This window comes from Papio anubis, chromosome 3, assembly GCF_008728515.1.
Source record: "Papio anubis isolate 15944 chromosome 3, Panubis1.0, whole genome shotgun sequence".
Classification (NCBI taxonomy): domain Eukaryota; kingdom Metazoa; phylum Chordata; class Mammalia; order Primates; family Cercopithecidae; genus Papio; species Papio anubis.
Window position 1 is genome coordinate 117,061,802 of NC_044978.1, and position 23,014 is coordinate 117,084,815.

Genomic DNA, 23,014 nt, shown 5'->3' on the forward strand with positions numbered 1-23,014 from the left:
CAACATCCTTGTGTTTTGTAAAACTTTGTTTTATTTTCCCATTATTTTAACTTAGTAACCCAAATGCTCAGAGAAAAAAAACAAAGAGATAATTTAACATAACATGTCTTTAAAATTTTTAATTACTGAACAGAGATTTTAAATTATATTTATCAAATTAATTTTATCAAATCTTACCAGGGTTATGTGAATTAAAAGGTATCTGAGTCTAACAAGCACTTACTTTTTTTAAAAAAGATACTTGATTAGAGATCTTTCATGAAGTTTGGTAGTGAAATATCACTTTCATGTGACACATATAAAGACAGAGATATAACAGGTCTGCATAATTAAAAGGCAGGCCTCCAAAAAATATTTTACTTGCCTGTTTTTTGAAATTCTTCTCCCTTATTTTAGATTACTAATTAATAAAACATTACAGGAGGTAACAAAAAGTGAAGGAGAGTTATCATCCAAAGCCTTTTTAAAAGAGAAGGAGCTGAACTTCAGAGATATCAGTCTGAAGAATTTCGAAGAAACAGATTATAGATTATAGAATCTAAAAATTGAAAAGTTCTTGCATTAAGAGTAAGTCAATATTTTAATAAAATCTTGTTTTAACCAAATCTTTTAGCTCTATATTAGTGTTTTATTTCAATATCAAAGTTCAATCTTAGGAAACCTATTATAATTTCCTTTACTTAAAGACAATCACATAACATTTATATAAGTTCCCTTTTTACTAATCTTACCATGACTTAGATCATTTATAACATGCTTGGACTTCCTGGTTTGTCCTAAATATTCCTTTTTCTTGAGCAACCCAGTTATTTTATTTTAGGACAAAAATTCACTATACAAGATTCTTTCTCATAGAAAATCACTTTCCTTTTTACCTGTATTTTTTTTTCTTTTAATACCTCTTGTGGTTTTTTTTGGGGGGGGGGGGGGGGGGAGGTTCTTTTTCTTTCTTTCTCTCTTTCTTTCTTTTTTTTTTTTTTTTGAGATGGAGTCTCTGTTGCCCAGGCTGGAGTGTAGTGGCTGATCTTGGTTCACTGCAACCTCTGCCTGCTAAGTTTAAGCAATTCTCTTGTTTTAGCCTCCCAAGTAGCTGGGATTACAGGCACCCACCACCACGCCCAGCTAATTTTTGTATTTTTAGTAGAGAAGGGGTTTCACCATGTTGGCCTGGCTGGTTTCAAGCTCCCAACTTCAAGTGATCCCCGACCTTGGCCTCTCAAAGTGGCATGAGCCACCATGCCCGGCCTGGAGTTCTTCTTGAAACAGTCTCACTCTGTTGCCCAGGCTGGAGTTCAGTGGCACAATCTTGGCTCACTACAACCTCTGCCTCCTGTGTATCTGGGATTATAGGTGTGCACCACCATGCTTGGCTAATTTTTGTATCAATATTTTTAGTAGAGAGAGTTTTGCTGTGTTGCCCAGGCTGGTCTCCAACTCCTGGCCTCAAGCAATCTGCCTGTGTTGGCCTCCCAAATGCTCCCATTACAGGCATAAGCCACTGTGCCTGACCACAAAAATATAAATTTATATCAATAACTTTCTTTACATCTCTTATATCCTTGTTCCTTTTACCTTGTTTTATACATAACCTTTAAATAGGCTTCAAATTAGACAAAGATATTTACCTTTTAATAAGAATATTAAAAATGTTTTCCTATAATTTTTAAATTGGAAAATTACCCAAACACTTAATATCTATTAATAACCTTAGATCATAAATTATATGACAAGTTTGTTTACAAGCATTTGCTGCCTTACATTTACTTGATTAATTTATTTAATAGTTTATCTAGATTATTTAGAAAAACTGTAACTCATTATTTACAGTAATACCCTGTTAACCAATGTTATAAACTATGAATTTCAGGAGTTTACTTAAGTAAGGAAACTTATGGTTAAATGTAAGGTTGTTTTTGCCAGTAACTCAGGATTCAGCTGTCTTCATTAAACCAACAATATTACATGTCTTATTTATCAAAAATTAAACAAGCAAAGATCATTCTGTTTTAGGCTGGGTTTATAGTTTTATAACCCTTATGGCAAATTTTATAGTATTCTGCAGGGATTAGCATGAAACCATTTGATCAATAAGTACAAACAAAAATGCTAACAATTCTTAAGACATTTCTAATGTTATTTCAGTAATTTTAAAGCCAGCTTAAAGATTTTCCTTAAGTCACATGAACTTGTAAAAGCACTTGACTAGTCTTTTTTTATATTTGATTTAATCACTTTTATTTTTCTTCAAGCCAATTAATTAGAGCTCTTTTATGTATTTTTAGTAGTAAAACATTGTATACATAACACATAAAAACTTAGATGTATTAGGCACACAGAAGTACATCTTGTAGATTTCATAAGATCTCTTTTTCTTCCTCTCTTAGACTTTCACATTCTTTTATTATTATAATACTTTAACTTCTATGGTACATGTGCACAACGTGCAGGTTTGTTACATATGTATACATGTGCCATGTTGGTGTGCTGTACCCATTTACTCGTCATTTACATAAGGTATATCTATCTCCTAATGTTATCCCTCCCCCTCACCACACCCCATGACAGGCCCCAGTGTGCGATGTTCCCAGCCTTGTGTCCAAGTGTTCTCATTGTTCAGTTCCTACCTATGAGTGAAAACATGTGGTGGTTGGTTTTCTGTTCTTGTGATAGTTTGCTGAGAATGATGGTTTCCAGCTGCATCCATGGCCCTACAAAGGACATGAACTCATCCTTTTTTATGGCTGCATAGTATTCCATGGTGTATATGTGCCACATTTTCTTAATCCAGTCTGTCATTGATGGACATTTGGGTTGGTTCCAAGTCCTTGCTATTGTGAATAGTGCCGCAGTAAACATATGTGTGCATGTGTCTTTGTAGTAGCGTGATCTATAAGGCTTTGGGTATATGCCCAGTAATGGGATCGCTGGGTCAAACTGTTCTAGGTCCTTGAGGAATCGCCACACTGTCTTCCACAATGGATGAACTAGTTTACAGTCCCACCAACAGTGTAAAAGTGTTCCTATTTCTCCACATCCTCTCCAGCACCTGTTGTTTCCTGACTTTTTAATGATCGCCATTCTAACTGGTGTGAGATGGTACCTCATTGTGGTTTTGATTTGCATATCTCTGATGGCCAGTGATATGAGAATTTTTCATGTGTCTGTTGGCTGCATAAATGTCTTCTTTTGAGAAGTGTCTGTTCATATCCTTCGCCCACCTTTTGATGGGATTATTTGCTTTTTTTCTTGTAAATTTGTTTGAGTTCTTTGTAGATTCTGGATATTAGCCCTTTGTCAGATGGGTAGATTACAAAAAGTTTCTCCCATTCTGTAGGTTGCCTGTTCACTCTGATGGTAGTTTCTTTTGTTGTGCAGAAGCTCTTTAGTTTAATTAGATCCCATTAGTCAATTTTGGCTTTTGTTGCCATTGCTTTTGGTGTTTTAGTCATGAAGTCCTTGCCCATGCCTATGTCCTGAATGGTATTACCTAGGTTTTCTTCTAGGGTTTTTATGGTTTTAGGTCTAACATTTAAGTCTTTAATCCAGCTTGATTTAATTTTTGTATAAGGTGTAAGGAAGGGATCCAGTTTCAGCTTTCTACATATGGCTAGCCTGTTTTCCCAGCACCATTTATTAAATAGGGTTACCTTTCCCCATTTTTTTTTTTTTTTTTTTTTTTTTTTCAGGTTTTTGAAAGATCAGATGGCTGTAGATATGTGATATTATTTCTGAGGGCTCTATTCTTTTCCATTGGTCTATATCTCTGTTGTGGTACCAGTACCATGCTGTTTTGGTTACTGTAGCCTTGTATTATAGTTTAAAGTTGGGTAGTGTGATGCCTCCAGCTTTGTTCTTTGGGCTTAGGATTGTCTTGGCAATGTGGGCTCTTTTTTGGTTCCATATGAACTTGAAAGTAGTTTTTTCCAATTCTGTGAAGAAATTCATTGGTAGCTTGATGGGGATGGCATTGAATCTATGAATTACCTTGGGCAGTATGGCCATTTTAACAATATTGATTCTTCTTATTCATGAGCATGAAATGATCTTCCATTTGTTTGTGTCCTCTTTTATTTCATTGAACGGTGGTTTGTAATTTTCCTTGAAGTGGTCCTTCACATCCCTTATAAGTTGTATTTCTAGGTATTTTATTCTCTTTGAAGCAGTTGTGAATGGGATTTCACTCATGATTTGGCTCTCTGTTACTGGTGTGTAAGAATGCTTGTGATTTTTGCACCTTGATTTTGTATCCTGGGACTTTGCTGAACTTGCTTATCAACTTAAGATTTTGGGCTGAGACAATGGGGTTTTCTAAACATACAATCATGTCATCTGCAAACAGGGACAGTTTGATTTCCTCTTTTCCTAATTGAATACCCTTTATTTCTTTCTCCTGCCTGATTGCCTGGCCAGAGCTTCCAAGATTATGTTTAATGAGAGTGGTGAGAGAGGGCATCCCTGTCTTGTGCCAGTTTTCAAAGGGAATGCTTCCATTTTTTTGGCCATTCAGTATGATATTGGCTGTGGGTTTGTCATAAATAGCTCTTATTATTTTTAGATACACCCCATCAATACTGAATTTATTAAGAGTTTTTAGTATGAAGGGCTGTTGAATTTTGTCCAAGGCCTTTTCTGCATCTATTGAGATAATCATGTGGTTTTTGTCTTTGGTTCTGTTTATATGCCGGATTACATTTATTGATTTGCATATGTTGAACCAACCCTGCATTCCAGGGATGAAGCCCACTTTATCATGGTGGATAAGGTTTTTGATGTGCTGCTGCATTAGGTTTGCCAGTATTTTATTGAGGATTTATGCATTGACGTTCATCAGGGATATTGGTCTAAAATCTCTTTTTTTGTTGTGTCTCTGCCAGTTTTTGGTATCAGGATGATGTTGGCCTCATAAAATGAGTTAGGGAGGATTCCTTCTTTTTCTATTGATTGGAATAGTTTCAGAAGGAATAGTAACAGCTCTAGAATTTGTCTTTGAAACCATCTGGTCCTGGACTTTTTTTGGTTGGTAGGCTATTAATTATTGCCTCAATTTCAGAGCCTGTTATTGGTCTATTTTGGGATTCAACTTCTTCCTGGTTTAGCTTTGGGAGGGTGTATGTGTCCAGGAATTTATCCATTTCTTCTAGGTTTTCTAGTTTATTTGTGTAGATGTGTTTATAGTATTCTCTAATGGTAGTTTGTATTTCTGTGGGATTGGTGGTGATATCCCCTGTATAATTTTTTATTGTGTCCATTTGATTCTTCTCTGTTTTCTTCTTTATTAGTCTTGCTAGTGGTCTATCAATTTTGTTGGTCTTTTCAAAAAGCCAGCTCCTGGATTCACTGATATTTTGAAGGCTTTTTGTGTTTCTATCTCCTTCAGTTCTGCTCTGATCTTAGTTATTTCTTCCCTTATGTTAGCTTCTTAATGTGTTTGCTATTGCTTCTCTAGTTCTCTTCATTGTAATGTTAGGGTGTGAATTTTAGATATTTCCTGCTTTCTCTTGTGGGCATTTAATACTACAAATTTCCCTCTACACACTGCTTTAAATGTGTCCCAGAGATTCTAGTATGTTGTATCTTTGTTCTCATTGGTTTCAAATAACATCTTTATTTCCGCCTCCATTTTGTTATGTAACCAGTAGTCATTCAGGAGCAGGTTGTTCAATTTCCATATAGTTGAGTGGTTTTGAATGAGTTTCTTAATTCTGAGTTCTAGTTTGATTGCACTGTGGTCTCAGAGACAGTTTGTTATAATTTCTGTTCTTTTACATTTGCTGAGGAGTGCTTCCAACTATGTGGTCAATTTTGGAATAAGTGCAATGTCATGCTGAGAAGAATGTATATTCTGTTGATTTGGGGTGGAGAGTTCTCTAGATGTCTATTAGGTCCACTTGGTGCAGAGCTGAGTTCAATTCCTGGATATCCTTGTTAACTTTCTGTCTCATTGATCTGTCTAATGTTGACAGTGGGGTGTTAAAATCTCCCATTATTATTGTGTTGTGGTCTATTTCTCTTTGTAGGTATCTAAGGACTTGCTTTATGAATCTAGGTACTCGTATATTAGGTGCATACATATTTAGGGTAGTTAGGTCTTCTTGTTGAATTTATCCCCTTACCATTATGTAATGGCCTTCTTTGTCTCTTTTGATCTTTGTTGGTTTAAAGTTTCTTTTATCAGAGACTAGGATTGCAACCCCTGCTTTTTTTTTGTTCTCCATTTGCTTGGTAGACCTTCCTCCATCCCTTTATTTTGAGCATATGTATATCTCTGCACATGAGATGAGTCTCCTGAATACAGCACACTGATGGGTCTTGACTCTTTATCCAATTTGCCAGTCTGTGTCTTTTAATTGGAGCATTTAGCCCATTTACATTTAAGGTTAGTATTGTTATGTGTCAATTTGATCCTGTCATTGTCACATTAGCTGGTGATTTTGCTCGTTAGTTGATGCAGTTTTTTCCTAGCATCGATGGTCTTTACAATTTGGCATGTTTTTTTCAGTGGCTGGTACTGGTTGTTCCTTTCTATGTTTAGTGCTTCTTTCAGCTGCTCTTGTAAGGCAGGCCTGGTGGTGACAAAATCTCTCAGCATATTCTTGTCTATAAAGGATTTTATTTCTCCTTCACTTATGAAGCTTAATTTGTCTAGATAGGAAATTCTGGGTTGAAAATTATTTTCTTTAAGAATGTTGAATATTGGCCTCCACTCTCTTTTGGCTTGTAGAGTTTCTGCCAAGAGATCCACTGTTAGTCTGATGGGCTTCCCTTTGTGGGTAACCCGACCTTTCTCTCTGGCTGCCCTTAACATTTTTTCCTTCATTTGAACTTTGGTGAATCTGACAATTATGCATGTTGGAGCTGCTCTTCTCGAGGAGTATCTTTGTGGTCCTGTCTGTTTTCCTGAATTTGAATGTTGGCCTGCCTTGCTAGGTTGGGGATGTTCTCCTGGATAATACCCTGAAGAGTGTTTTCCAACTTGGTTCCATTCTCCCCGTCACTTTCAGGTACACCTAATCAGATGTAGATTTGGTCTTTTCACATAGTCCCATATTTCTTGGAGGCAGTGTTCATTTCTTTTTACTCTTTTTTTCTTAACTTCTCTTCTTGCATCATTTCATTCATTTGATCTTCAGTCATTGATACCCTTTCTTCCAGTTGATCAAATCAGCTCCTGAAGGTTGGGTATGTGTTATGTCGTTCTCATGCCATGGTTTGCAGCTCCATCAGGTCATTTAAGGTCTTCTCTGTGCTGTTTATTCTAGTTAGGCATTCGTCTAATCTTTTTTTTCAAGGTTTTTAGCTTCTTTGTGATGGGTTCAAACATCCTCCTTTAGCTCAGAGAAGTTTTTTATTACTGATTGTCTGAGGCCTCCTTCTCTCAACTCGTCAAAGTCATTCTCCGTCCAGCTTTGTTCCATTGCTAGCGAGGAGTTGTGTTCCTTTGGAGAAGAAGAGGCGCTCTGATTTTTAGAGTTTTCAGTTTTTCTGCTCTCGTTTCTCCCCATCTTTGTGGTTTTATCTACCTTTGGTCTTTGATGATCGTGATGTACAGATGAGGTTTCGGTTGTGGATGTCCTTTCTGTTTTTTAGTTTTCCTTCTAACAGTCAGGACCCTCATCTGCAGGTCTGTTGGAGTTTGCTGGAGGTCCACTCCAGACCGTTTGCCTGGGTATCATCAGTGGTGACTGCAGAACAGCAAATACTGCAGAACGGCAAATGTGGCTGCCTGATCCTTCCTCTGGAAGCTTCATCTCAGAGGGGCACCTGGCCATATGAGGTGTCAGTTGGCCCCTACCAGGAGGTGCCTCTCAGTTAGGCTACTTGGGGGTCAAGGACCCACTTGAGGAGGCAGTCCATCCATTCTCAGATCTCAAACTCCATGCTGGGAGAACCACTACTCTCTTCAAAGCTGTCAGACAGAGACATTTAAGTCTGCAGCAGTTTATGCTGCCTTTTGTTCCATTATGCCCTGCACCCAGAGGTGGAATCTACAGAGGCAGGCAGGCCTCCTTGAGCTGTGGTGGGCTCCACCCAGGTCAAGCTTTCCAGCTGCTTTGTTTACCTTCTCAAGCCTCAGCAATGGCGGATGCCCCTCCCCCAGCCTCGCTGCCACCTTGCATTTCGATCTCAGACTGCTGTGCTGGCAGTGAGTGAGGCTCCGTGGGCATGGGACTCTCTGAGCTGGGCGCAGGATATAATCTCCTGGTGTGCTGTTTGCTAAGACCATTGGAAAAGCGTAGTATTAGGGTGGGAGTGTCCCAATTTTCCAGGTACCATTTATCATGGCTTCCTTTGGCTAGGAAAGGGAATTCCTCGACCTCTTGCACTTCCCGGGTGAGGCAATACTGCCCCCACCCACCCGCTTTGGCTCTTGCTCCATGGGCTGCACCCACTGTCCGACAAGCCCCAGTGAGATGAACCCAATACCTCCATTGTAAATGCAGAAATCACCATCTTCTGCGTTGCTCACTCTGGGAGCTGTAGACGGGCTGTTCCTATTCGGCCATCTTGGAACCTCCCTCCAAAACCAAATAACTATTCAAGCCAGAGGGAATAATGCAAAGAAATTGTTCCATTTTGTAGATTGGTATCATCAGTTTCTTAAAATATCTATGTAGTGGATTGTAAAAATAACCATTTTAAGAATAGAATTCTTAATTTTATATGCTACAGAATGTAAGGACTTATTTGGGTTGAGGCAGGAGCCACAGCTTACTATTGAATAATCATTGAGGAGTATATGTGATCCAAATGCACAAGAGGTTATTCCTGAGAGAGCAATCAGCCTAGTGGACCAGACAAATATCACTGTGAGGTCTGTTTGCCCTGAAATGGGAACTCCCCAATTCTCCCTCCAAAATACCAAGTGAAGCACCCCAGATGAAGCAGTTAATATGATTCATATGCGAGCCATGTGGGACTGGCTTTATAATAACCAGGATATCCTCCAACCAAAAATACCTATTATCCAGGTCATGGTAAATTTTGGGGTGAAAGGGACCCCTTTTACATGGGCCTTTCAGAAGGCTTATCAAATTTGCTATCCCTCATGGGTATTACAGATGCAACTCCCTGCTGGGAACCCAAACCCTTTTCCACCAGAAAAGGTAAAATGGCCCAGGGAGAAGAAATAATTTCCTGTGACCAGAACATAAAAAATTGCAGGTTAAAAAAATTATGAAATTTAAAATGTTTAAACAGGCTTTATGTAAGGTAGTTGTAACCCCTTTATCTAAATGTCTTATGAAAATGGGTATTATATCTAACAGGGGGTTGTTTCCCCTATCTAGTACAAACTAGTATAAACCTGAAGAGAAATATTAATCTAGTATAAACCTGAAGTATTAGCTAGTATAAACCTGAAGAGAAATATTAATCAGACATGCGAAATGGGAACTAGTAAGATCACCTGAGTCTACAAAGTATAGGGTAGAAGCTGGAATATGAAGCTCTACTTCATACCCCTTTGTGGAGCATTTACTGGGGCTGAGGGCAATAAACTATGAGTAGTACTTCTCAATGACGATGACTGGACTAGAAAATTTCCACTTGAGGGCCATTTACTGCCCTGCTATATGATGTTAATTGAAGCTAACCCTATGCTACTAATAGAAATAATGGTGCCCCAAAGAGTTCTGTGACAAAATAAAAATGGTTTACATAGGATCTTGCTACCTAGAGATACAAGGAGGAGATACTCATAAGCAGGGAGCCTCTTTCTTCCATAGGAAAATTTCTGTGTGAGGAGCTGCTAGATTCTAGATTCTACAGTGCCTCATAGACAGCTCCCATGAGCTGTTTGGCTTGTTAATGGCATTTCCAAGGTAAAAAAACATCTTGTTTGAAAGCTGTTGTTCTGGTTAAAGAAGGGTCAAGAAAATCTTTTTCCTTTGCATTGTTTGGGTGAAGTATGTTTTTGTAAGCAAATTTACCATCCTCTCTTAGTTCTCTAAAATTTGATTGTGATTTTATGACAATATAGTTATTTGCATAAGTTCAATAAGAGTCTTTTAAACAGAACAATTGGAGACACTGATGCCTTTACCAAGACTTTAACTAAAATAGTATATTTTTAGGTAAAGTTCCAACAAAGCTAACTTTATGGCCAATTAATTATTGCTGCATTTTATGCAAATAATCAGGCCAAGTATAATAAGCCCAAAACTTGTTTTGCACACAATTTAGTCTTACTGTAATTTCTCTTTAATAGAAAAGGAAGGCTAGAGAAAGAGAAATTGTTTCAGAGGAAAAGTGTAACACTTGATAATAGATTTCAGCCCTAACTTTTGTTTTTTTGAGTGCAGATCAAATCATTATTTCTTGGCTACAATAATCCTCTAGAGAGTACCCCAGTTTATAATTTTTCTTCATATTTTTAGTTGGTACCCTACTGGAATAGGTTTCTTTTTCTGTTCCAACATACAATTATTCTTTTGATTGTCAAAATATAAATGTTATTTATCTCTTCTTGTTTTACTTCCAAGGAAACCAAAATTATGGTATTCTGAAGACCAGAGATGCTAATCTCCCTTACTTGGCATCCCACTGGCACAGATCTGTTTTTCGCTGAGAATGCTCTGCTCCTAAAACTATACAAGCACTCTACGTCTAGGCCCAGGGACTACCATGGAAGAGAATCTAAGGGCCAGTTTTGAAGGATAGAATTAGGTAAAGGTAAGACCCTCCAAATCAAGAAGGCTAGTAAAACAAGCCTAAGCTATTATGTGTCACTTTTGCATCTACCCCAACCATAAAGAATTTTCTGCTTCCTGTAAAATTAAATGAAAATATTTATTGATGGGATAAAGATATCTTATAACAAAGCCTCCTGGGTATAATGCTCCCAGTTATGAGTTTGCTAAGATCGATCTATCTAAATTTTTTTTTTTCAGAATAGTGCTTATTTTGTTTTTTTGTTTGTTTGTTTTTTTGGTTTTTGTTTTGAGACAGAGTCTCACTCTGTCACCCAGGCTGGAGTGCAGTGGCCGATCTTGTCTCACTGCAACCTCTGCCTCTCGGGTTCAAGCAATTCTTATGCCTCAAGCCTCCTGAGTAGCTGGGATTACAGGCATGTGCCACAACACCTGGCTTATGTTTGTATGCTTATGTTTTGTATAGTAAATTACTGTAAGTTTGTAACTAAAACAAGCTTACAGTAGCTTAATACGTAGAAGTTAAAAATAAATTAGTTTTGTAACTTTGCCTTTTGGTTTTTGTTTGTTGGCTTTTTACTTAAAAATAATAATTTTAAGAGGTACTGTATGCCTGTCCACATCCATTCCTATCTGGCCTAGAACAATTAGTTGGCTATAAGTCTTTTGACTCTTAAGGCCCTTGGCTGTAGGGAGTCCCACTGAGGGACAAGATGGACCTGGGGCAGGCAGCCATGCCACCCTGGCCACCACTATGGGACAAAATAAAGATTTGCTGGCCTTTGATGTTGCCTCTGGCAAATCTTGGCCAGAAGGGGGAAAATGTAAACCAAAAATTAAATTCTAAGGACTCCCAACCATCTGAATGGGTTTTCTCCTTGGCAAGGTTGCTCTTTTAAAAGTTAACCTGAGAGGCTGGGTATAGTGGCTCATGCCTGTAATCCCAGCACTTTGGGAGGCCCAGGTGGGCGGATCACCTGAGTTTGGGAGTTTGAGACCAGCCTGACCAACATGGAGAAACACCGTTTCTATTAAAAATAAAAAATTAGCCGAGCATGGTGGCACATGCCTGTAATCCCAGCTACTTGGGAGGCTGAGGCAGGAGAATCGCCTGAACCTGGGAGGCAGAGGTTGCGGTGAGCTGAGATCGCACCATTGCACTCCAGCATGGGCAACAAGAGTGAAACTCCATCTAAAAAAAAAAAAAATTCCCTTGAGAGGCTGTTTCAGGCCATGATGGGAAGTGGGGATCAGACATACCTCATTATACCTCTCCAGCATTAACATCAACACAGATCTTTAAGTCTGATAAGAATCATTTACAATCTATTCTCTCTGAAGCCTGCTACCTGGAGGACTCATCTGCATAATTAAACTTTGGTCTCTACAACCTCTTATCTTAACCCAGACATTTCTTTCTATTGATCCCAGGTCTTTAGATAAACTCAACCAATTGTTAACCAGAAAAATTTTAAATCTGCCTATAAGCTGGAAGCCCCACACCCTTTGAGTGTTCCCACTTTTCTGAACCAAACTAGCGTATTTCTTAAATGTATTTGATTGAAGTCTCATGTCTCCTTAAAATGTATAAAACCAAGCTGTGCCCCGACCAGCTTGGGCACATGTTCTCACGACCTCCTGAGTGCTGTGTCATGGCTATGATCACTCATATTTAGTTCTGCATAAATATCTTCAAATAAAAAAAAAGAAAATCAGCAAAGAAACATTAGAGTTAAACTATACACTAGACCCTAGACACCTAACTGACATTTACAGACTATGTTAGCCAACTGCTACAAAATACACATTCTTTTCCTGAGTGCATGGAACATTCTCCAAAATAGACTATATCTTCATCCACAAAACAAATCTCAACAAATTACAAAAAGTGGAAATCATATCAGATATCTTTTCTGATCAGAATGGAATAAAACTTGAAATCAATAATAAGAGGACCCTTGGAAACTGTATAAACACGTGGAAATTAAGCAGCGTGCTCCTGCATGACCAATGGACCAATGAAGAAATTAAGAAGAAGCTAAAAAATGTATTGTAACAAAATAGGATTATATTATACGAAAATCTATGGGATACAGCAAAAGTAGTACTAAGAGGGAAGTTTATAGCAATAAACACCTATATCAAAAAGGTAGAAAGGCTTCAAATAAACAACCAAACAACCCACTTCAAGGAACTAGAAAAGCAAGAGCAAACCAAACTCAAAATTAATGGAAGAAAAAAACAATGATCAGGCATAAATAAATGAAAGTGAGACTAAAAAACAATACAGAAGATCAATGAATCAAAAAGTTGGTTTTCTGAAAAAATAAATAAAATTGACAAGCCTTTAGTGAGACTATGAAAAAAGAGAGGACACAAATAAAATCAGAAATGAAAAAGGAGCCCTAACAACTGATATCATGGAAATACAAAGAATCATTAGAGACTATTATGATCAACTAGGTGCCAACAAATTGGAAAACCTAGAATAAATGGATAAATTTCTGCACACAACCAACTTACTAAGATTGAGCTATGAAGAAATAGAAAACCTCAACAACCAATAACAAGTAATGAGATTGAAGCTACAATAAGTCCTCATCTGACTAGGTGCAGGGGCTCACACCTGTAATCCCAACACTATAGGAGGTTGAGGCAGGAGGATTGCTTGAGGCCAGGAGTTCTAGAACAGCCTGGGAAATATAGCAAGATCCCATCTCTACGAAAAATGAAATACAATAAAAATTAGCCAGGCACTGTGGCATGTATCTGTAGTCCCAGCTACTCATGAGGCTGAGGCAAGAGAATTGTTTGAGCCCAGGAGTTCAAGGCTATAGTGAACTATGATCATGCCATGCCACTCCTCTCTAGCTTCGGCAACAGAGCAAGACCCCGTCTCAGAAAAATTAATAATGCTACAAAGCTATAGTAACCAAATCATCATAGCATTGGTATAAAAACAGACACATAGACCAATGAAATGTAATAGACAACCTAAATATCAATCCATGAATTTACAGCCAATGCATTTTCCAAAGAGGATCCAAGAATGCATGACAGAGAACAGACAGTTTCTTCAACAAATGGTGTTGGAAAAACTGGATAACCATATGCAGAAGAATAAAACTGGACACACTTCAACATATACAAAAATCAAAATGAATTAAAGACTTAAATTCAAGACATGAGACTATGAACCTCCTATTCAAAAAACATTGGAGAAATGCTCCAGGACATTGGTCTGCATAAAAATTTTTTGTGTAAGACATCAAAAGCATAGGCAACCAGAGCAAAAATACATAGGATCACATTAAGCTAAAACACTTATGCACAGCAAAGGAAACAATCAACAAAGTAATGACCCACAGAATGTGAGAAAATATTTACAAACTATCCACCTAACAATGATTGATAACCAGAATGTATAAGGAGATCAAACAACAGCCAAAAAAAAAAAAAAAAATTTAAAAATGGGCAAAACTTTCTAAGAGATATTGCTCAAAAGAAGATATATGAATAGCCAACAGTATATAAAAAATGGTAAACATCACTAATCATCAGAGAAATGCAAATCAAAACCACAATGAGATATCGTCTCATTCCAGTTAGAATGGTGTTTTATTAAATGACAAGGAATAGCAGATGCTGGTGAAGATGTAGAGAAAGGGGAATCCTTGTACACTGTTGATGGGAATGCAAGTTAGTATAATCACTGTGGAAATCTGTATGGAGGTTCCTCAAGAAACTAAAAATAGAACTACTATATAATCCAGCAAGTCCACTACTGGGTATGTATTTGATAGCAACAGGAGACAGACAAAGTTCTTAGGCAGACAAGGATGGGTCCTTAGTGAAATCTGACCTTCAAGCCAAGGACAACCTGAGGCCTGAAAACTGAGCTGTTAGTTCTGGGTAGAATCCCCCACCAGAGTGAAAACTTTCTCAATGCCTTTTGGCCAATTGGAATGGTGCTTTTTCCAGGCCTGCCCATGGATCAATCAGCATGCACTCCCCCATTCTGAACCCATAAAAACCCTGGACTCAGTCTCACAGATGGCTACCCACTTTGGGTCCTCTCTTGTGTTTAGAGCTTTTCTGTTACTCAATAAAATTATTCTCTGCCTTGCTCACTCTCCGGTGTCCACCTACCTCATTCCTCTTGGTCGCAGGACAAGAACCTGGAACACATCAAATGGTACAAAAAGAGCTGTAACACGCACTCCTGCTCAACGAGCTAGGGGAGTAAAAAGACAGCTGGGCACCACACACCCTAGTTTGCCGAGCTGCAGCAGCAGAAACGAATGTGCTGTAACAGGCCCCTGTCCTCCAAGCTGTGGGCAGCGGGGAGAGCTGTAACACGCCTTCATTCACCTAGCTGTGGGCTGCAGGGAGAGCTGTGACATGCCCCCATCCACCAAGCTGCGGGCAGTGGAGAGAGCTATAACATGCCCCTGTTTGCGTAGATGCAGGCGTGAAGAAGCAAAGCAGTTAGGCGCCATTCCCTCCTGGCTGGGTTGCCAAACTATTAATACAAAACCCACAACATTTCTTGGGGGCTCAGACCTCAGGACTCCCCAGGCAAAAGCTGTAATGCCCCTTGGGGCTCCGCGGTTGCAGGCATCTCTGAGCTTTTGGACACCACCAGATTCCCCTCATCTAGACTCCGGCAACCAATGTGAAAACCTTCCACGGCACTCCTGGTCCAGCTGTAGACTGATTGCAGAGTTCCTGTTCAGGTGTGGGACGTGTGAGCCAAGTGCAGCCTGCCAAGCCGAGTGAGCAGAGTGAGGCCGGCAGGCCTGAGCCAGTCCCTGGGCAGAGGTCACGGCAGCTGCAGAGATTTCTGGCTGGCGAAGCCGAAACGAAGGAATCCTGTAACATATTCAAAAGAAAGGAAATCAATATATCCGAGAGATACCTGCATTCCCATGTTTATTGCAGCACTATTCACAATACCCAAAATATGGACTCAACGTAAGTGTTCTTCAGTGGATAAATGGATAAAGAAAATGGGGTGTGTATATACACAATGGAATATTATTCAGCCATAAGAAAATGAAATCTTGTCATTTCCGCAACATGAACAGACTGGAAATCATATTAAGTGAAATAAGCCAAGTACAGAAAGACAAATATCACATGTTCTCGCTCATATTTGGGAGCTAAAAAAGTTGATCTCATAAAGATAGAGAACAGTTTGGTGGTTACTAGAAGCTAGGAAGGGTAGTGGGGAGAAGAGGAAGGAGAGAGGTTGATAATGGGTCAATTTGATAGGAGAAATAAGACCTACTGTTTGATATATCAGTAGGGTGACTAGTTTACAATAATTTGTTGTATATTTTAAAATAGCTAGAAGAGAACAATTTGAATGTTTATAGCATAAAGACATTTAAGATGATAGATCTTCTAATTACATTGATTTGCTCTTTAAAAATTATATGAATGTGCCGGGCGCGGTGGCTCAAGCCTGTAATCCCAGCACTTTGGGAGGCCGAGACGGGGGGATCACGAGGTCAGGAGATCGAGACCATCCTGGCTAACATGGTGAAACCCCGTCTCTACTAAAAAAAAATACAAAAAACTAGCCGGGCGACGTGGCGGACGCCTGTAGTCCCAGCTACTCGGGAGGCTGAGGCAGGAGAATGGCGTAAACCCGGGAGGCGGAGCTTGCAGTGAGCTGAGATCTGGCCACTGCACTCCAGCCTGGGCGACAGAGCGAGACTCTGTCTCAAAAAAAAAAAAAAAAAGAAAAAAAATTATCTGAATGTATTAAATTTTCACATGTATCCTGAAAAAAGTATATACCTCTTATGCATCAATAAAAAACTAAAAGGTTTGGCAGTAAAGAACGGCTTAACAAAGAATGTGGTAACTATCTGGCCTTTGAAGGCTGGCAGAGCATATCATGATGGTAGGACACAAGACATGTTTCTATTCTCTCTCTCTCTTTCTTTTTTCTATAATCCAATCTCTGTTCTGCAGCCACTATTTTCTTTTCTTTTCTCGTTTCCTTTTTGTTTTTTCTTTTCTTTTTCTTTCTTTCTTTTTCCTTTTTTTTTTTGAGACACTCTCCTTCTGTTGCCCGGGCTGGAGTGCAGTGACGTGATTTGGGATCACTGCACCTCTGCCTCCCAGGTTCAAGCAATTCTGCCTCAGTCTCACGAGTAGCTGGGATTACAGGCGCCTGCCACCATGCCTGGCTAATTTTGTATTTTTAATAGAGACAGGGTTTCACCATGTTGGCCAGGCTGATCTCGAACTCCTGATCTCAAGTGATCTGCCTGCCTTGGACTCCCAAAGTGCTGGGATTACAGGTATGAGCCACTGCATTTGAGCAACAGCCACGTATTTTCAAACCTGAGCAGAATCAAATTGCTTTTCTTCTTAAAACCCTCAGACTGCTTTTCATTTCTCCTGGTATGAGGTTGAAAATTCCTTAAAGAAGCCAGGCGCAGTGGCTCATCCCTGTGACCCCAATGCTTTGAGAGGCTGAGGCCTCCTCAGGCAATCAGGAGGATCACATGAGGACAGGAGCTTAAGACCAGCCTGGGCAACATGTAAGACCCTGTCTCTACGAATTTTTTTTTTTTTAATTAACCAAGGAAGGTGGTGCACATCTGTAGTCCCAGCTATTCAAGAGTCTGAGGTGGGGGGATCCCTTGAGCCCAGGAGTTTGAGGCTGCAGTGAGCTATGATCAAGGCATTGCATTCCAGCCTGGGGGACAGAGACTCTGTCTCTAAAACAAACAAACAAAAAAATTTCTTAAAGAATCTTTTGACCTGGATCCTGCTCCTTTTCTCTGGCCTTATCTCTCATTCCTTAGCTGTACTGAATTTCTCTGTATCCCATAATTATCATGCTAATGCATTCCTGGGCCTTTTCACATATAGCTCTTCTTCCATAGACCGCTCCTTTCTCCTATCACCAAGCTGACTTTTACTTACATTTTAGGGTTTCTTCTTCTAGGAAACCTTTTCTGATAATGTAGTTGCTATTTTGTCCCTTTCGTAACATCCTGAACTTCCCCTGGCATAGCACCCGATTTTGTTTTAGTTTTTTGTTTCTCTGTTTCACTGTAAGATCCCTAATAACCACATCTAACATTTGTGGAGCCATGTGCCAGAAACTGTTTTATGCACTTGACATGCATTCTTTCCTTTAATCTTTACAAGAATCCTATGATGCTTTATTGTTCCTTTTCGACAGATAAGAAACAGAGGCAAATGCAGGTTAAGGAACCTCACAGTAAGGGGTAAAACTCATATTTTGACCTGATCTGCCTGATTCTGGAGCCTGCACCATCATTCCATTGTGGTGCTTGCCACATGGTAAGGATTCAACAGACATTTATTGAATGAATGAATTTGGTAAACCTAACCAGGATACAAGAGGAGCACTCAGGATTATTGGAAACAAAGTAGGAAAGTTGGGCCCAGATATCAAGACTCTAGGACCCTGAGAAGTAGTTTAGACTGGAGGTGGCTGGGAATAGGGATTCATTGTTGATAACATTTTTTAAAGAAGATTAGATTAGCAACAGTTTGTACAACTTCTACACAGTCCCTCTATCTCAACTTCAACTTGAAATTGGAACATGTAGAAAAGGGCATAATGAAACATTTATGAAAAAAATTATTTTAATGCATAAACTTTAAAGGCTGAAATTTTGGTGTTTTTTTTTTTTTTTTAACTGAAGATCATATACTCATAAATAACAAAAAGTGTATATTTTCCAGATAATTTTATGGCCATGACAATTAAGATTTTATATTTTAAAAACAAGAATAGATGTTTAAAAAACGACTTACTTTCCACAGGATATTTAGGGGCAAATCATGTCTTATTGAGAATTTAAGTTACAGGTGCTTATCAAAACTCTTTTAATATATATATATTTTTTGGCAGATTTCTCTTTTAAAAATCTTTTCTTCAATCAGGGTTTTAGGGATTGTGTAAAACCCAAAATAAGAAAATCAACTACGTCAATCAGTAACTTGTTTTCTGCTGGTTCCATGTTCACAAGGCAAATATAGTTATACGTCTTAACAACAAGGAGACATTCTGAGAAATGTGATTTTGTCATTATACAAACATAATAGAGTGTACTTACACAAATTTAGGTGGTATAGCCTATAGCTTCAAGGCTACAAATCTGTGCAGCATGTTTTTGTACATGACTGTTGTAGGCAATTGTAACACCATGGTAAGTATTTGTGTGTATCTAAACATATGTAAACATAGAACAGCTACAGTAAAAATACAGTATTATTATCTTATGGGACCACTGTTATATATGAGGTTCATCGTTGACCAAAATGTTACAAGGAGCCTGACTGCAGTACTTTTTGTTGCAAACAAAGTCATCTATTGGCCCAAACAACTTACTGAAAAACTGTATTGTTTATCTCTAGGTGTGAAACTCCACCTTTAACTATGTTTGTTGAGGATAGTCCAGACTTAAAAAACATTGTCCTCCAAGGTGATTTGACTACACTGGGTAAATTCTAGGGATTATTTAAACATAGTCGTGATCAGACTCAGTAATATTGTAGACATCATAATATTTCACTTCTTTTTCCACCTCCCAGCCTGAACCCCCAATTTTTACTCCTATTGCTCTGAAGAGTGATAAATTGCAGCAATATCTCCCTTTTTAAATTCTAGTTGTTCTCACCCCAAAGTGCCTTAATTATTTTAGAGTTGATAATCCAGGTTCTCTTGTTATTCTATCGCATTTTTTTTCTCATTTCCCTTTTCTGCAGGCATGAACTATGCCACTTATGCACATTGTGACAACTTAGAGACAAGCGTGAGTTTTAGTGACCTAGAAGAAACCAGACTAACAGGAAAAGACTTGCCTGCATAGTTGAAAGACTCTCTTTGTTGCCCTGGGCAGCATATATCTAAATCTACACGTTCCTGTTTTTAGAACATGGGAATACAAGGATTGGAAGATATACAAAATCATACCTTACACTGCAGAATGTCTAAGTTTGATCAGAACCTCACATAGAGTTTTTTAATCTGAAATAGTAGAGAGTCATGTATCTTGGAAGTGAAAACAGTAGTCATTTACCTATAATATAAGAAATACAACTTATATTTTCATTTATATGCTATAAAAAGTTTTATGACTGTTTTATTCTCATTCTCTCTTGTTCCCTCTCTTCTTCTCTCCCTCCCCCAATTTTTCTATCTGTAGAGTTTGATAGGTGATACAAGTAAAGAAATAATTTACCATCCTTTCAAGAATATTATATTTAACATATTTCAATATGTCTAATTTTAGTTTGGGGATAATTTTATATATTTTTTATTTTTTTAACTTTTTTTGAGACAGAGTCATTCTGTTGCCCAGGCTGGAGGCGATGGCATGGCCTTGGTTCACGGCAGCCTCCATCCCCTGCCCCCCACCCCCTTCAAGTGATTCTCCTGCCTCAGCCTCCCGAGTAGCTGGGATTACAGGCACGCACCACCATGCCCAGCTAACTTTTGTATTTTTAGTAGAAACAGGATTTCACCATGTTGGCCATGCTGGTCTTGAACTCTGGACCTCAAATGATCCACCCGCCTTGGCCTCCCAAAGTGCTGGGATTACAGCTGTGAGCCATTGCACCAGTTCTAGTTTGGGGATAATTTTAGACTATTGACATGCAAAATAATTTAAGCAACCAAAATGTAATATATATTATGATATGATATGATATATATTCAGAAAAAGAAGCCTATAAAGATCCAGTCTACATAAATAACTCTGGAGAGTCCTGTGGAGAGCACTTCAAAGAGATAGCCAGTAATTCCCTATAACAACTAAAATTGAGTTGTGCTACCTCAGTAGGGAAAGACAGACTATGCATATTAAAACACAATGAACAGAGAAAACAGATAATAGTTTTGAACGTAAGCATCAATCAAAATTCACAAAAGAGGAAGTTTTGATTTTAAGCATTGGTTATAAATTGAGCTGCTTCTTTCAAGGACAACTCTATGTAGTATATAGTAGAAAATGAGGTAATAGGGCTTGATTCGTTATTCAGGATGGTTGAAAAATCTGCTATGGAATACTGGAGAGGCAAGCTGACTATATGTAATTTTTTTTTTAATATATGACAAATCTGGTATTTTAAAACAATGAGGAAGATTTTATTTAAAAAATAAATATAAAAAATCAAATGGTTTGTCTACAATTTGAAAAGGTTTATAAGACATTAAAAATCTGAATATTTTAAATTAAAAAAATTAATCGAAAAAGTATTAGCCTCAGTATTAGCCTTCAGTATTGACAGAAACAATATCTATGTCATAAAAGAGTTCATACAAAGTGATTAGCTTAATACTGTCTTAAAAATAACAAAGACTATTTGATTTATTTAACAAAAAGTTAATAATGAGATTAATAATGTTCAATTTCAATAGTAATTAAAATATAGTTTAAAATAAGATACTTTTATTCCTATTAACATAGCAAATATTTAAGAAAAATAAAATGACTAATGATGAGGTTAAATTGAATTTGTTATATTTACTGACGTCAGTATAAACTGCTCAAACCATTTGTGAAGTTATTAGGCAGTAAATATAAATAGTTACACAGAATCCTCTCCCTTTGATTTTCTAATATGGGAATTATGTAAATTCTTGTGAAAAATGTCAAAGAAGAAAAAAATGATATGCATTATGATTTCACAGGATGAGGAAGGAAAATTATAAATGGCCAATAATAGAGAATTGCTTAAATAAATTGTGATGCAGAAACTCAATGGAATATTATGCTGCCATTTGTAGGAAATATTTGAGATACATAAAGGACAACAGTGGTGTTTAGCTGGGTGTGATGGCTCATGCCTGTAATATTTAGAATACATGAAGGACAATAGAGGTGTTTGGCTGGGTGTGGTGGCTCATGCCTGTAATCCTAGTGCTTTGGAAGGCTGAGGAGGGCAGATCACTTGAGGCCAGAAGTTCAAGACCAGTCTCACCAACATAGCAAAACCCCGTCTTTACTAAAAATACAAAAATTAGCTGGTTCTGATGGTGCTTGCATGTAGTCCCAGCTACTCAGGAAGCTGAGGCATGAGGGTTGCTTGAATCTGGGAGGAGGAGGTTGCTGCAGTGAGCCGAGATCGTGCCTGTGTACTCCAGCCTAGGTGACAAAGCAAGACTGTCTCAAAAAAAAAAAAAAAAAAAAAAAAAAAAAAGTGAGGTGTTTCTCAATAACTAAGGTTTAAAACAATTTTATATATATACACTTTTTTCTTTTCTTTTTTTTTTTTTTTTTTTGCAAGTGGGAGGCAGTAAAATCAAAGCATACTGGTGGATTAAGGCAGAAGAGAAAGAATGGCTCCCAAGCACAAAGTATAAAACTGTAACCAGAATGAATTTACCGCCACATTCAATGAAAGAATGTGTCAATTAAGGACAAAGTTGCAAACAATGGAAACAACAACAACAAAAAAGAAGGAGTCTTGAAGACAAAACAAGTGTGCTCATCCAGCACTGACTAGGACTTTATCTTGCTTTGAAGTGCTTGAAACTATTATGGAGATAGGCATTCAAATTATATTAGAGACTCCTTTTTTTTGGAGGCCAAATTGATCAGCCAACCTCATTATTAGACATCCATGTAACTTGTCTAGAGGGAGAATATGTGATAGGTCAAAGCAAACACAGGGAGGTAACCTTGATGGGCATACTTCTCAATGTAAATTTATAAATTGCTGTTTTAGTTTCATTGTTTTTTAGTCTCTTTGAGGCTTGCTAAAATTGATATCCGTGAATTCTATCAATTCTGGGACAGAGAACAAATTGTGTGTCAGCCTGTAAGGATGGAGGGACAGTGAGGAATTTGCCAAGGTAAGTGGCACCTTGTGTATGGCGCCTGGCCTTCCACAGGTGATACACTTTCTCATTTATAGTCTCTGAATGTCTGTACATTGAGATGTTAATTATGCGTCCATGTGGCAAGGAGAAAAGCATTTTTGGTATAATTTTAGTTAAAAAGCTAAAGCATAACATTTTGTCTATTATGAAAGCAATAATTTAAACTGCATGATATGAGCACAATAATAAGGAAACAAGGGAAAAGAAATAGTGACTGAGTTAGTGATGGGCATGACAATCATATTTCTTTTTCTTTACTGCCATTTTGTTTACTTCATAAAAATCAGAAGAATAAAGGCAAATTCAGTGTTATATGGATATAAAATTGTATAATGATATTTAATAATATAAATTAATATAAATAATAGCATATTTGTAATAATTAAATTATAAGATAGACATGAAGCAATACTAATTTTGGAAGTATTTCATCTCTAATTGGTCCATGAATCTGTTATGGCTAGTACATGGTAGCTGAGGACAC

The 23,014-nt window shown here is 37.9% G+C and overlaps 1 long non-coding RNA gene across 4 annotated transcripts in view; it reads left to right on the forward strand.

Moving 5' to 3' along the window:
* Positions 1 to 23,014, forward strand: part of LOC103884404 — a 103,470-nt gene that overhangs the window by 39,966 nt on the left and 40,490 nt on the right. The window contains exons 3-5 of one of the 4 annotated variants that reach the window (XR_002522077.2): positions 10,482 to 10,671; positions 17,857 to 17,978; positions 21,936 to 22,503. The exons of 2 other annotated variants lie outside the window; for them this stretch is intronic. This is a non-coding gene — a long non-coding RNA (uncharacterized LOC103884404). The remainder of the gene's footprint in view (positions 1 to 10,481; positions 10,672 to 17,856; positions 17,979 to 21,935; positions 22,504 to 23,014) is intronic. One more of the 4 variants, XR_001902561.3, reaches the window with a different exon arrangement.